This window comes from Vicugna pacos, chromosome 4, assembly GCF_048564905.1.
Source record: "Vicugna pacos chromosome 4, VicPac4, whole genome shotgun sequence".
NCBI classification, from domain to species: domain Eukaryota; kingdom Metazoa; phylum Chordata; class Mammalia; order Artiodactyla; family Camelidae; genus Vicugna; species Vicugna pacos.
In genome coordinates, this window is record NC_132990.1 from 39,188,757 (window position 1) to 39,202,660 (window position 13,904).

The 13,904-nt window shown below is 39.3% G+C and overlaps 1 long non-coding RNA gene across 1 annotated transcript in view; it reads left to right on the forward strand.

The window, feature by feature from the left end:
• Positions 1–3,396: 3,396 nt before the first annotated feature.
• The window catches only part of LOC116280280 (uncharacterized), a 68,795-nt gene continuing 58,287 nt past the window's right edge, over positions 3,397–13,904 (forward strand). Inside the window, exon 1 of the long non-coding RNA XR_004189566.2 lies at positions 3,397–3,476. This is a non-coding gene — a long non-coding RNA (uncharacterized lncRNA). The remainder of the gene's footprint in view (positions 3,477–13,904) is intronic.

Here is a 13,904-nt window from a genome sequence, read left to right on the forward strand (position 1 = left end):
TGGGTGCATAGACTAACACGTAAGAGCCTATGTGACCTTCAGCAAATCATATAATCTTTCCTCAACTCAAAGACATACTTCTCAAAGAAGAATCAAGTTTATAGACTGTTAGTGATTAAATGAGATAACTCATAGTGTCTAGCACATCAAAGGGCCCCAATAGATGGTAGTGATCAACATTATCTACAGATGAGAAAACTAAGAAATGAAAAACAGTGAGGTAAAATTATACTAATATTAAATCTGGTATTATAGAATAGTGTTCCCCAGCTGGTGGGTCTCAAACATGGGTGCCCCTAGAATCACCTGAGATTTAGAGAATCCTGATGCTGAGGTCCCACCCTACATCAACAAGGTCAGAATCTCTGCAGTTGGAACCTAGGAATCAAAGTTTTTCCCAAACCTCCAGATATTCCCATGTGTGACCATGTTTGTTGCATTTATTAAAAGCTCAAATTTCCAGACTTGGTACCAAACCCATTGTATTAATTTGCTAAATTGCCATGACAAAGTACCACTACTGGATGGCTTAAATGGCAGAAATTTATTTTCTCACACTAGTGGAGGCCAGAAGTCCCAAATCAAAGTGTCATGCCAGCAGGTTTGGTTCCTTCTGAGAGCTCTGAGGGAAGGATCGACTCTGGGCTCTCTTTGGCTTGTCAATGGCTATCATCTCTCTGTCTTTGCACCATATTCCCTCTTTGCAAGTCTCTTGTAATTTTCCCTTTTTACAAGGACACCAGTCATACTGGATTAGGGGTCATCCTAGCGACCCCCTTTTAACTTGATTACCTCTGTAAAGACCCTACCTCCAAATAAGGTAACATTCTGAGGGACTCAGGGATTAGAACTTCAACACATGAATTTTAGGGGCACAGCTCGATCCATAACACCCATTAAATCAGAATCTCCAGGGGAAAGGCCTGAGAAACCTAATATTTAGCAAGTACCTCAGAAAAGTCTGGGAACACGATCTAGGGCAGAAGAAAAAAAATGAAAGTGCTAGCAGGGGCCAGGCAGGCAAAGGACTGAAGCTGTCTGGTAGGAGCTCCAGAAAAGCATAAACTGAGAGCCAGCAGATGCTGTCATTCAGGAATGAGGGGCCCAGGATGCGGATCCTAACTGTTTTTTCTTGTTTTTTTTTCAAGATGCTGAAAACTTCTATTTTTATTTAAAAGTTTTCCATAAGTGAAGTGTTCTGCAAGACAAACAAAATAAATCTATAAGCCTGATTCAGCCAATACTTTACATACCTTTGGGCTAGAAAAACTTTGGGTTTTTCATACTGGGCTCAAAAGCCATTGCTGGCTACCGCACAGTGCCCTGAGGAGGGCCAGAGGGTGATAGGGGGAGGGAGAGAAAGAGAAGGGTCAGTTTGGCTCAGTTATTACATGATGACTGCTGCAGGTGAGTCCCTTATTTAGTTAGTTAACTAGTTAGTTAATTAATTAATTAGATCAGCCAGTCAACAATTACTTTTGGAGAGTTTTCTAACTGTTAGCAACTTAACTATGCTTTAAGTCATGACTATGATTTCCAGTTTCTCCCTGAGGGCTGCTCCTTTCTTTGGCCTATTGTGAGTTAGGGGATACAGTTTGCTTGCTCTTACTGTTGCCGGTGGATCCAACCTGTGTTCCAGGTTCTTGCCCCGTCCCAGAAATAATTCAGAGACAAGACTTAGAGATTAAAAAAAGTAAAATGAGGATTTATTAAAGGATGAATAGTACACTCTCAACGGGAGAGCAGGCAGGCTCAGATGAGCGGCTGCCCTGAGTTTCTTTAGGAAGTTAGTTATGTAGGGTGTAAAAATGAATGGGCAGAATATTCATTGAGGAGGGAAGGGCTTGGGTTTTATTTCCTGATTATCATCCCAACTCCACCTTTCCAAAGGGAGGAGGGATTTTTGTCCTTATTTAGTCTGGATCACAAGTGTCATGGCATCGGTGCATGATGGGTACTTCTGATCTGCAAGGCTAATTTTATTGAAATGAGGGCATAATAAGCAAAAGGTTACATTTGGACACTGGAAATTCCTGCCTTTTCTGACCTTTCTTTGTTGGTCTCCAGGCCAAAAGGTGTGGCCCCTTATCAGCCCAAAGATTCCTACTTTTCTTTCTCCGCCCAGGGACCCCTGGTGCTTATGTGATGTATGTTTTCCTGCGTTTGGGTTGTGCCCCTCCTTTCTGGCCAATTCCTGCTATTTGGTCTGTGTCCCCCTTTCTCTGCTCATTTCTAGCTATCTGCCTGCTCTAACATTACTACTCTAAGAACCCCTACGGTTTTAGCCTGATGGCTTGTGTCCCCTTTTTGCTGTTGTTCCTGGAGCTATTAGAAATTCATTCTTTTAAAAATAAATTTTTTTTCTGCCAGTACAATGAGATTTCGAACAGATGGTGAATAAGTACATATTCTCATTCCAACTTCTTTGAAAAAATATTATTATGAAATATAAAGACTAATGTAATGACGTACACCAGAGCAATCTGATACATAAAATGCTTGCAGTACACTTGATGTTTTCGTGTTTCCCTACCCTGAGAAGGATCCACCACTATTCTGAATTCATGTTCTATCATTTCCGTGTACTTCTTTATAATTTTCTCATATATCTATGTAACCCTAAACTTTACACACATGCACACAAATACACACACGTGTGTGCATATAGCTTATACACACATGTATGTATGCGTATGATATATATTTTTGCCTGGTTTCATGCTTTATAGAAATAGTGTAATATTGCACACATCTTTCTATAACTTACTGTTTTTACTCTGGTTAATTCATTTTCACTGCTTTTAGAGTATTCCATTTTATGGGAGTATCACAATTTATTAACTAAAACTTCTATCAACCTAGTGAACTTGTTTAACCTAATGATATTTTTTGCTTTAAATCCTACTTTGCATTAGTACTATAGCTACAGAAGCTTTTATTTTGGTTAGTGTTACCTACTTTTCAGTTCTTTTACTCTCAGTTTTTTTATGTTCTTATGTTTTAGGTCTTTCTCTTATATATAGGATAGGACTAGATTTTTTATTTTCCGGTCTCACAATCTCAGTCTTTTAACTGGTAAATTGAATTTGTGTGTGTGTGTGTGTGTGTGTGACTACCGATGTATCAAAATTTATTTCTTAAGTTATCTTTAGCTTCCTCATCCTGCTATTTCTATATTCCCTGACAGGCCCTGGGTGAAGTTGCTTTGTAAGGTTCGCGGGGAGGGGATGGGAGGGGGCGGAGTTCTTACGCGTCTGGGCCAGCTGCGCAGCTCAGGCGCCGGCTCGCCGCCGCCATCTTGGATTGAGGCGTCCTGCGCAGCGCTTCTGCACATGCGCCCTCCGAGCGGAAGTGTCTGCGCAGCCATTTTGAACTAGGAGCTCCGTCTGAAGTGCTGAGCGCAAGGCCTCCGGATGTGGACTCCTGGGAGCAAGCGAAAGAGGAAGCACAGAGGAAAAGGAAAACAAAAAAAAGAGGTTAGATTTTATTTTATTATTCAAAATGGGCCTTGCCGGTGACACTTTCTTCTGAATTTATTTGTTTTTAATTTGACTTTTAGTTCCTTCTGTTTTGAGTTTTATGCGTTCATTTCTTCTTCTTTAGTGAATAACCTTAATTATTTTTTCAAACCATCAGATATGCCGAGAAAATATATTATCTTGCTACTGAGAATGTGATTCATGAAACTGTAGCATCCATATCACTCGAGCGCTTGTTAGAAATGCAGAATCTCAGGCCTCCCCGGAAACTGCTGAGTCATAATCTGCATTTGAACAAGGCCCTGCATTGGTTTATGTGCACAATAGTGTGAGAAACGCTAGTTTAATGAGGAAATATCTTCTGTATTTAGCATATACTAACATTTTGCCATAATTGCTTCAGTACTCTTTCTTTTCATGTTTAAAAGTAAAATGCAGCAAGGAAAACGCTTATTTTCTAAATGGTATGGATCTCTTAAAAATAAGGACATTTCTGCATGTTTGCAGTATTGTTATCAAACTTAACATTACCTATAATTCCCTAATATCACTTAGTACTCGGTTAGTATTCAAATTTCTCCCAAGTATTTCCAAAATGGCTTTCACAGTTACTTAGTGTGTGCTAGGATCCAATCTTGGTCTGTACTAGCTTTTTGGTCCTTGTGTTTTATGTCTGTTAAGCTTCTTTGGATCTAGAATATTCCCCTCCTCCCTCCCACACACACCTTTTGTTTTTTATGACGTTGTCTAATTAAACACAGGTGAGTTGTCTTGTAGACTGTCCTCAATTCTGGATTTGTTTGACAGCTTCCTTGTAGTCGTGTTTAACTTGTTCTTCTAGTCCCTGTATTTCCTGTAAAGTAGAAGTGAGAGATAAAGCCTTGGTTAGATTTAGGTTAAACATTTTTGACAAGAATACATCATAGACAATGTCGTTTATTTCCCACTGCATCACGTCAAGATGCACATAATGTCTCATTACATTTAGCAGTGATGAGAATATTCATAACTGGGTTCAGATGGAGTAAACCTAATGCCTTCAACATAATGTTTAGTTTTTCCTCTTGTGACTCGCAAGTAACCTGTGGGTGATACTTTATTATTTTGCAAATATTCCACTCCTCATCAACTTTTCACCTATTGGTTTTAGGTAATCCTTGCTGAACTCTTTTTTTAGTTTGTTAAGGGCTAAACAATGGTGACTTTCTAATTATTTATTTCTTTTACATGTATTAGCTGGAATTCCTTGATAAGGAAGAGTTTCTTTTTGATTAGAACTGCTAGGTTACTCTTTTTAATTTAATTTAATTTAATATTATTTTTTAAATGGAGGTACTGGGGATTGAATGCAGGAACTTGTGCATGCTAAGCACACGCTTTACCACTGAGCTATTACCCTCCCTTCCTGTTAGGTTACTCTTTTTTTTTTAAACTATATATATATATATATATACACACAAATATTTATATATATATATTTTTTAATTGAAGTATAGCTAGTTTACAATGTGACAATTTCTGGTGTACAGCATAATGCTTCAGTCATACATGAGCATACATATATTCGTTTGAATAATCTTTTTCACCGTAAATTACAAGATACTGACTATAGTTCCCTGTGCTATGGATTATTAACTTGTTTATCTATTTTATATATAGTAGTTAGTATCTGCAAATCTCAAACTCCCAGTTTATCCCTTCTCACACCCTTTACCACCTGGTAACCGTAAGTCTGATTTCTATGTCTGTGAGTCTGTTTTTGTTATGTAAATAAGTTCTTTTGTCCTTTTTTTTTTTTTTTTTTAGATTCCATATATATGTGATATCATATGGTGTTTTTCTTTCTCTTTCTGGCTTACTTCACTTAGAATGACATTCTCCAGGTCCATCCATGTTGCTGCAAATGGTGTTTTATTATTTTTTATGGCTGAGTAGTATTCCATTGTACAAATATACCACAACTTCTTTATCCAGTCATCTGTCGATGGACATTTAGGTTGTTTCCATGTCTTGGCTGTTGTAAATAGTGCTGCTGTGAACATTGAGGTGCATGTATCTTTTTGAATTAAGGTTCCCTCTGAATATATGCCTAGGAGTGGGATTGCTGGATCATGTAAGTCTGTTTTTAGTTTTTTGAGGACTCTCCATGCTGTTTTCAGTAAGGGCTGCACCAAACTGCATTCCCACTAACAGTGTAGGAGGTTTCCCTTTTCTCTGCACCCTTCCCAGCATTTATCATTTGTGGACTTTTGAATGGTCACTCTGACTGGTGTGAGGTGATACCTCATTGTAGTTTTGATTTGCATTTCTCTGATATTTAGTAATATTGAGCATTTTTTTCATGTGCCTATTAGCCGTTTGTATGTCTTCATTGGAAAATTGCTTATTTTGATCTTCTGCCCATTTTTGAATTGGGTTTTTTGTTTGTTTTATTAAGTTATATGAGCTGTTAATATATTCTGGAAATTAAGCCCTTGTCAGTCTCATCTTTTGCAAATGTTTTCTCCCATTCTGTAGGTTGTCTTTTTGTTTTGCTTGTGGTTTCCTTTGTTGTGCAAAAGGTTGTAAGTTTAATTAGGTCTCATTTGTTTATTTTTGCTTTTATTTGTATTGTCTGGGTAGACTATCCTAGGAGAACATTGCTGAGATTTATGTCAGATAATATTTTGCCTATGTTTTCTTCCAAGAGGTTTATAGTGTCTTGTCTTACGTTTAAGTCTTTAAGCCATTTTGAGTTTATTTTTGTGTATGGTGTAAGGGGATGTTCTAACTTCATTGATTAACATGCGGCGCTCCAGTTTTCCCAAAACCTGTTAGGTTGCTCTTAATTGCAGTTCTTACTTAAAAGATGGTATAAAAGTTTATTTCCTGTTAACCCTGACAATCTTAATATGCATACTTAACAAAATCTAAGTTAATCCTTGGAATTTGTCTTACACATTTTTGTCAGGGTTTTAATTCTATCTTCTTTTGTTTTCCCCCCAAATTAGACTTCATTATTACTGATTTGTATAGTCAATCTCTGTTTATATTTACCAGGATCTTAGCGTATTTCTTTATCTCCTCCCTCCATTTCTTTGTATGTTCTGTGATCATTTTCCATCTTCAGGAATGTCTTTTAACATTTCTCTAGTGAAAGTCTTTTTGGTGGTAAGCAATCTTAGTCTTTGTCTTTCTGAAAAGGAAGAGAGTTTCACTGAGTATGTGGTTGTAGGTTGACCATTGTTGTCCTTCCCTCTCCTGGGCCATTCTGAATTGCTAGTCTTCGGTGTGTCACCAGATTCTGTGACTTCCTTTTGTAAGGTCCCTGTTTTCTGTATCCCATGCAGCCTCCTTTGTTGTTCTTAAAGCTCCTTTATTTTGCTGAAGCACATTCTACAGTGAGTTCTTAAGAGGCACATGAGGTGAATTTTTGGAGCCCTTGCATGTATACAAGTGTCTTTATATTCACACTTAATTTGTAATTTGATACAGAATTGGGCAGGCATTGTTTCTTAAACATTTTGAAGTAATGTTGCTGTGGAGAATCAGATATCCTTTTGATGCCCGTCCTTTGTTTGTGACCTGTTTTTCCTCTCTGAAGGTGGTAAAATTCTTTAATCTACTTTGTTCCTTTAAATTTTTATTATGATATGCTGAGGTGTGAGTCTTTTTTTGTTTAAATTGGGAAGTTGGTGAGCTCTTTCAAGCTGGAGACTTAAGTTCCTCTATTCTGGATCTTTTTTGACTTGGGTATTAGTTCTTTGACAGTTTTATTCCTTCCATTTTATCTGTTTCCTTTTTCTAGAACTCCTATTTGTCATTTGATAGATATCTTTGATTTCTTATCTTCTTTTCTTTTATTTCCATTTTTTTATCTTTTATACAAGACATTCTGGGAGATTTACTTAATTTTTATTATCTAACTCCTCTATTGAATTTTAAATTTGTTTGATCATCCTCTGCATTTTCAAAGAAATTAAAAAAATTCTTGATTCCTTTTTAATAGCACCCTATTTAGTTTTATGGATGAAATGTCTTTCTTGTCTCATTGAAAATAATGACAGTTTAAAAAAATATTTTATTCTACTCCTTGTATTATACTTGTTTCTAGGTTCCTTGTTTTTGATTTGGGCCTCTGTTTTTCCTACTTGAAGCTTTCAACAAATGTCTAAATATCCTTGATTCATAGCAAACAAAACATCCTGTGAAGGGAGATTGAGAATTTGCTTTGGCTGCTATTGTTTTTGAATTACCATCTCTCTTTCAACTTTAAAAAAAAGGGAGGGAAAAAATCCAGGCAACCTTGCCTTTTTAATAAGATGACTATGCTTTCTATGGGTGAATGTAAATTTAAGCATATTTTTGAGGGGGATTTTTAATAGTATTGACTAATAGGAGGTATATATCTTTGTCTTAAGTTTTATGAGGGCCAACATTTTGCCTGTACACACTTTCATGAGATTATATTATGAGTTAGGGTTGGGTTCCAGTTCTTGGGTTTTGCTGTGTGATCATTGGTATATCACTTACCTTCTCTGAACCTAAGTTTCTTCATGTGTAAAATGAAATTAATTTTTCTCACTGGGTCATTATGGGGATCAGATGTGATTGTCTTCACCCATAAATTTTCAAAAATTTCTTAAATCCCTCCATTCCACAAAGTTCTGCAAGCATGACACTTGTTCTTCCAGACATTATTCTTTCATAAAAGACCACCTTTTGGCTGAGGATTGGCAAACAGCTGCCACATTTTAATTTCTTGTGATTTCCTGGTTTATATTTCTCCAACCTGGTCTAGGAAGGAAGGAATTCTTTCAATTGTTTGAATCTGGGTGAGAATCCTGAAGCCATATTCTATTTTATTCAGACTTTGGATGATCTTTTAAACACATGGCTGCATGAAGTTGCTGTCACAAACTTGATGTCAGAAAAATGACTCTAGTCCATTAAGCACCTTGAGTGGATAAGACAAGTGGCCACTGCAAGTATAAAGGAAATGCAAATCCAAGAGTGACTAAGGCTAAAAGTAATCCCCTTCAGAACTGGGTCAAGTAGTTTATTTAGGGCTTGAGTGGTGAATCAGCCTGTGGAAGCTTGGACTTTCAGGTTGAGGGAGTTGCAAGGTGTTGTGGGGAGTGGGTGTGTGTGGCTTGGTGGGAGGAGTGATTCATCCTTCTAGAAGAGTCTCTGCATCTCGTCTCTTTTCTCTCTTGTGCTTTCTCCATCTTCCTTTTCTTCATTTCTTCAGCTCTCACACTCTCTAAAACTGTCTTTTGCTCTTTTGCTCTTTCTCATAGATCTACTTTGACTCCTGTTTCTTCCTGGCACATCCTTTAAAGGTCAAGAGCAAGGCTTTTGCCTGAGATCTGACAGGGTCGGGGTGGGAAGAAGACTGGTGGTCCCCTGGCTACGACTGGTGGAGCTTGATCTGCACCCCTTTTTTTTAACTTTTCTGTCCATTTCATTCTTTATCCTGTCCTTTATTTGGAACCCAGTGATGGCCACAGAGAAACTTCACTGGGGATCTAGATGCTGTGGTCATCTCCTGTCAGTCCTCATTTCCTCCTCCTCCTGCTTTAGTCTGCGTTTTGAGGACCACTAGGCCTTTGGAAACATTTCTGTGTTAAAGAACAGGGAGCTTGACTGGTCCTCTATCTGTAAGGGGCACACAACCACACACACACAAATGGATATGAAGGGAAATTAAGTGAGGAAGTTTAGTTTTCATTCTCAAGAGGATCATGGAGGGCATTAAGGGGTAACTAGCTTTAAGGGAGAAAATTTTATGCATATTTTCTTGAAAAACAACCCACAGTCATGACAAGCCATAACAACTAAAATAAAGACTAGTGATTAAGCACAGGTTTCCAAGATAGTAATCCAAGGAAGACGTAGTACAGAGAGAAGGAAGAATAAATTTGTATGTTTATTGAGCCTTATGCTATCTGGAAAGCTATAGTAATGTTAAAATCATAAATGATTCCAAGTTCTTTGGATAAATACAGCTAGATAAGAACAAATGTGTAACATCAGTAAAGTAGATTGTGCTTCTGTGGGTGAAGAGATGTTGTAAGCCATAACTCAGTTCACTTACGACTTTTATTAGGCACACACCAGGGACAAAGCCCTGCTCTAGGAATTGGAGGGAGCCACAGAATAAATAAATCAGGAAATAAAGACTTCCTGTTATTTTATATGTATCATGTTTGCTCAGATGATAAAATGCTTGTGTTGTGTTATGTTGTCACTGGTTTTGTTCCTGCTGGGGCTGTGGGGTGAAACTTCTTACTCTTGGTATAGGGCCTGTGCATCTGTCCTAAGAAAGGGGCTGGGGAAGAGAGGCCGGATCTATCAGGAGGCCGGAACTCAGAGGGCTCTCAGAACTCCAAGGCACAAAGACATTATCTAATTGGGTGTACCTCTGGTTTTTGTTGTTTGATTGTTGCTGAGCCTGTAGTAAGGTCTCCTCTTGAAAGTCTGTACTTGTTTCACTTGTGCTTCTGAAGACACAAAGAAGGGTCTTAGATCGCTGTGAGCAGTGGTTCTCAAAGCTTGGTGGTCCCTGGACCAGCAGCATCAGCATCTACCTAGGAACTCATTAGTAATGTGAATTCCTAGGCCCTACACGGACTTGCTTGATTAGGAACTCTGGGTTGTCCTGAGGTGATGGGTGTCTTAAGCCTTCCGGGGGATTCTGAGGCTGGCTCCCTGAGAATAACTACTCCTGAGAACTGAAGGGGAACAGCGCCCCCTGGAGGCCATGCGGTCAGAGCAACCATGGAAAAGGAGGTTAATCCAGGGGAAAGAGGGATGAAAGGCCCAGGTTTCCAAGCCCAGCTGTCTCTTCCCACACAGTTTTCTACCAGTCAGCCAAGAAGAGGTAATATGGGTGAATTCTGAAAAAAATTTTTACTGTTTTATTTACTTTTTCCAGTTCTGGTTTTATCACTCCCCTATTCAAAAACCTTCAGTGCTTCTCCGTTACACAGTCTCCTCAGCCTGTTTCTCAGGCTCTCCCTCATGTCTCCCCACATAGAAAGATGTTGTTTCCTTTCCTCTGTGCTCTTGTAGCTCTGGACTCTCATAAGGTGTCCATTTACAACTCTGTCTCCTCTGTAGGCTGAGCTCCTTGAGGCCAAGGACCCATTCTGTTCCCTTTTATTGCCAGCATTTAGCACAGTGCCTGGGCCACAACAGGTGGTTGGAAAATGGTTTCAAAATGAATAAATGGATGAATATACCTCAGGGTCTAGTTATGTAGACATAGTTGCTGTTTCTGGAGCTTCCTGTCTTCTTCCTGAGGTCCCTTTCAATGTGAAGTCTCTCCCACATGCATCTTTAGCTTCTTAAAATCTCACTCATCATTTAAGATTCACTCAGAGTGGTTGCTGAGTGACCATGCCGGAGTGAATGGTAGGCTGTGGAGTGTGCACTTAGTTAGGCAGGATCATCACCTTGCAAGTTTACTAAGTCATACTGCTCCTAAAGCAGAGTGCATCCACAATAAAAATAGCACAAGTAAGAATAATAACATTAATTTATAACACTTATAATTGGATTTTTATTGTGTGCCAAACCTTGCAGTAAGCCTTTTACATATAGTTTTATTTAATTCTTAAATTAGCCTATGAGGAAAGTGTTATTATCTGTAGAATAATGAGGAAATAGAGGCACAGAAGGGTTAAATAATTTGCCCAAGGACATATAGCTAGAAATATCAAAGCAGAGATTGAAACCTGCGTCTGGTCAACTCCAAAGCCAATACTCTTAACTTGAAGCTAAATAGATCACGGACAAAGTATAGAGATGTTAGAGAACTTGGTGATACAGAATCACTACTACAAACAGGCTGGCAAAGAACTTGAACTCACGTACCAGTCAATGAATAAACTGATGTTTATTGAGCACCCACTATGAGACATTGTTCTAGGAACAACAGGATGTAGGGGATGAATAAGACAGGCAAGATCCCTGCTCTCAGGGAATTTGCTTTCTAGGGGGAGGACCTCTTTGAAGAGATAACATTCGAGTAAGCCCTAGATGGCTAAGAGTAGCCATATGAAGATTTGGGAAAGTCTGTTCCAGGTAAAAAGAAGGAAGTGCAAAGGCCTTGTGGCTAAGAAACTGATGGAGGAACCTGCAACCACAAACTGCTAAGGGGAATTGACCCTGGGGCAACTTTTCTGGGCACAGAGTCCTGTAAGAGTAGGAACTAAACTGAGGTGGTGAGTGGCCTAGAATGTGAAGGTAACACAGGCTAGTTACCCTATCTAGGAAAGAAGACAGAAGCAGACCGTGTTATAGCTCTGAATCTTTTAGCGTGTGCCACTCACTATTCCCAGGACCAGAAAATGAATCAGATTTGTAGATGACTTCGGGGCAAATGCGAACATCATCATTAAATAACATTATCGACACCAATTAAAGAAAGCCAAAAAAATGCGTAACACAGTCTAGGAAGGGCTTTCTTCAGAGGCACTGTATTGACTGGGTTCTGCCTGCCAGATGTCTCACTACTTTGTTACTTTTTCAAAATAATTTGGTAAGAACCAAGCCACATTCTCACTAATGGTCCAGTGGCAGAATCCAATTCCCATGGTCTATCGGATACATCAACAATTAGGAGTGAGGCCCAAGTGAGAGTGAATCTTTTGGTGAGGACACACAGTTTAAAAGTAGTGATAAAACAGACTAAAAGTCAATCTACTTTTTATTATCTCTATGCTCTGACAGTTAAATACAAGGTCAGTGATAAAATACACCTTCCTACTGGGGCAGACCGTTCCCACAGCAGCCCCTCTGGCAAGTTTCCTATTCCAAAAGGAGTTCATGATGCCTTTTTGCTCCTTCTCTTTGGCCTCACACTTGACATCTTCCATGTGGTCTCTTCTGGGTCTGGCTTCCCTTGTGAGTGATTGTTGCCTTGCTATGGCTGTTCTGAGGAGCTCCCTCCATTGTTTGGGGGTCCCCAGTATTTCTCTTCACAAAAAGACTTCTCCACATTGTACAATTACCTGCTTTTGCCTAAAATGGTAACTTCCCTCAGAGTACCCTAAGCAAGAAGGCCTCTGGGACTTGCAGATCTGTTCTGCTCTCTTGGCCATGGCTCTAGCAGTGAGTGGCCACAGCTGGTCCCTGCAGTACGTCTTCCAGGACTCCTGCATCCATATCCCTTTGTGGAGCATGTCCACATCTGTTTATGCACAAACATTTAAGGAGCATCTCCCATAGGCCACGTGCTGTCTGTACATTGGAGCGAGAGGTGTCAACCAAACAGACATGGCCCCTTCCCACAGAGAAAATTGTTAAACAAATAAGTGAAAAAAAAATTTTCAGGTGATGATAAATGCAGTGAGAAAAATAAAAGAGGTTGATGTGATAGAGATCAGCTGAGGGCAGCACCACTAAGACTAGGCAGGTGGGGAAAGCCTCCCAGAAGTTACTTGACTGGAAACCTGAATGCCGAAAACAGACAGACTGATAGACAGACAAACAGACCAAACAGTTTTGAAAAGATCTGGTGAAGAACATTACTGGTAGGGGAAAACACGAGGGCAAAGTTGTTGAGCTGTGAGTAACTTGGTGTTTGATGTACTTAGGGCCGAGAGAGGGGAAGGGAAGTAGTGGGTGGGTCCAACAGACAAAGGCCATGGTGAGGAACTTAGATTTTGTTCTAAGGACAAAGCAGAGCCATCGAGCAGGTGAGTGACCCAATATTGTTTACGTATATATGAGTTATATTACTTATCTCAATTAGTACTCTCAACAGATAGTGAGAAAATTAGTGCTTAAGACAAAGGAAGATACTGAAAAGATATGTGGTGGGTCCAAAGGTTGCCTAACAAAGGCTGAGCACAGCCTGAAACCTGGCCCTTCAAACTCCAGGTCCTCTGGGTACTAGCTGGGTGCAAAGTAAGATTAATGGCAAGGATAAGAGTATTTTATTTGCACACATTCTAAGTATACAGTAAAGGAATTGGGGAATGGAGGTATCCTGGAGAGGTATAATTTTTTGTGGACTTATATGCAGCAGGAGATCAGCTAGCTCTGGAAAATTTCTAGAGGACAGAGGAATTGGTTTTAGCAGAATTTGGACTCAGGATTTTCAGTTCTGTAGGGTTAAGGGATCGTAGTGATACTATAATAGCTTAATCTTTCTTTTTCTCCTTATTATCAATAGTTTAATCATATGCTCTGTGCTAGGCACTGTTCTGAATGCTTTACAGACACACACGCAGATATAAACACACCCACACAAACACACATCAGTCTTTGAATGAACATTACAGGCTGGGAAATAGGCACAGACAAAATTTTTGAGATACTAATAAGCTTGGCACATTTGATAAATAGAAAGAGGTCAGTGTGCTAAGAGCAGTGCTGCTTTCTCTCTTCACAGCAAGCCAATAAGGAGGTTATTGTCATTATTCCAGAGTTGCTGAT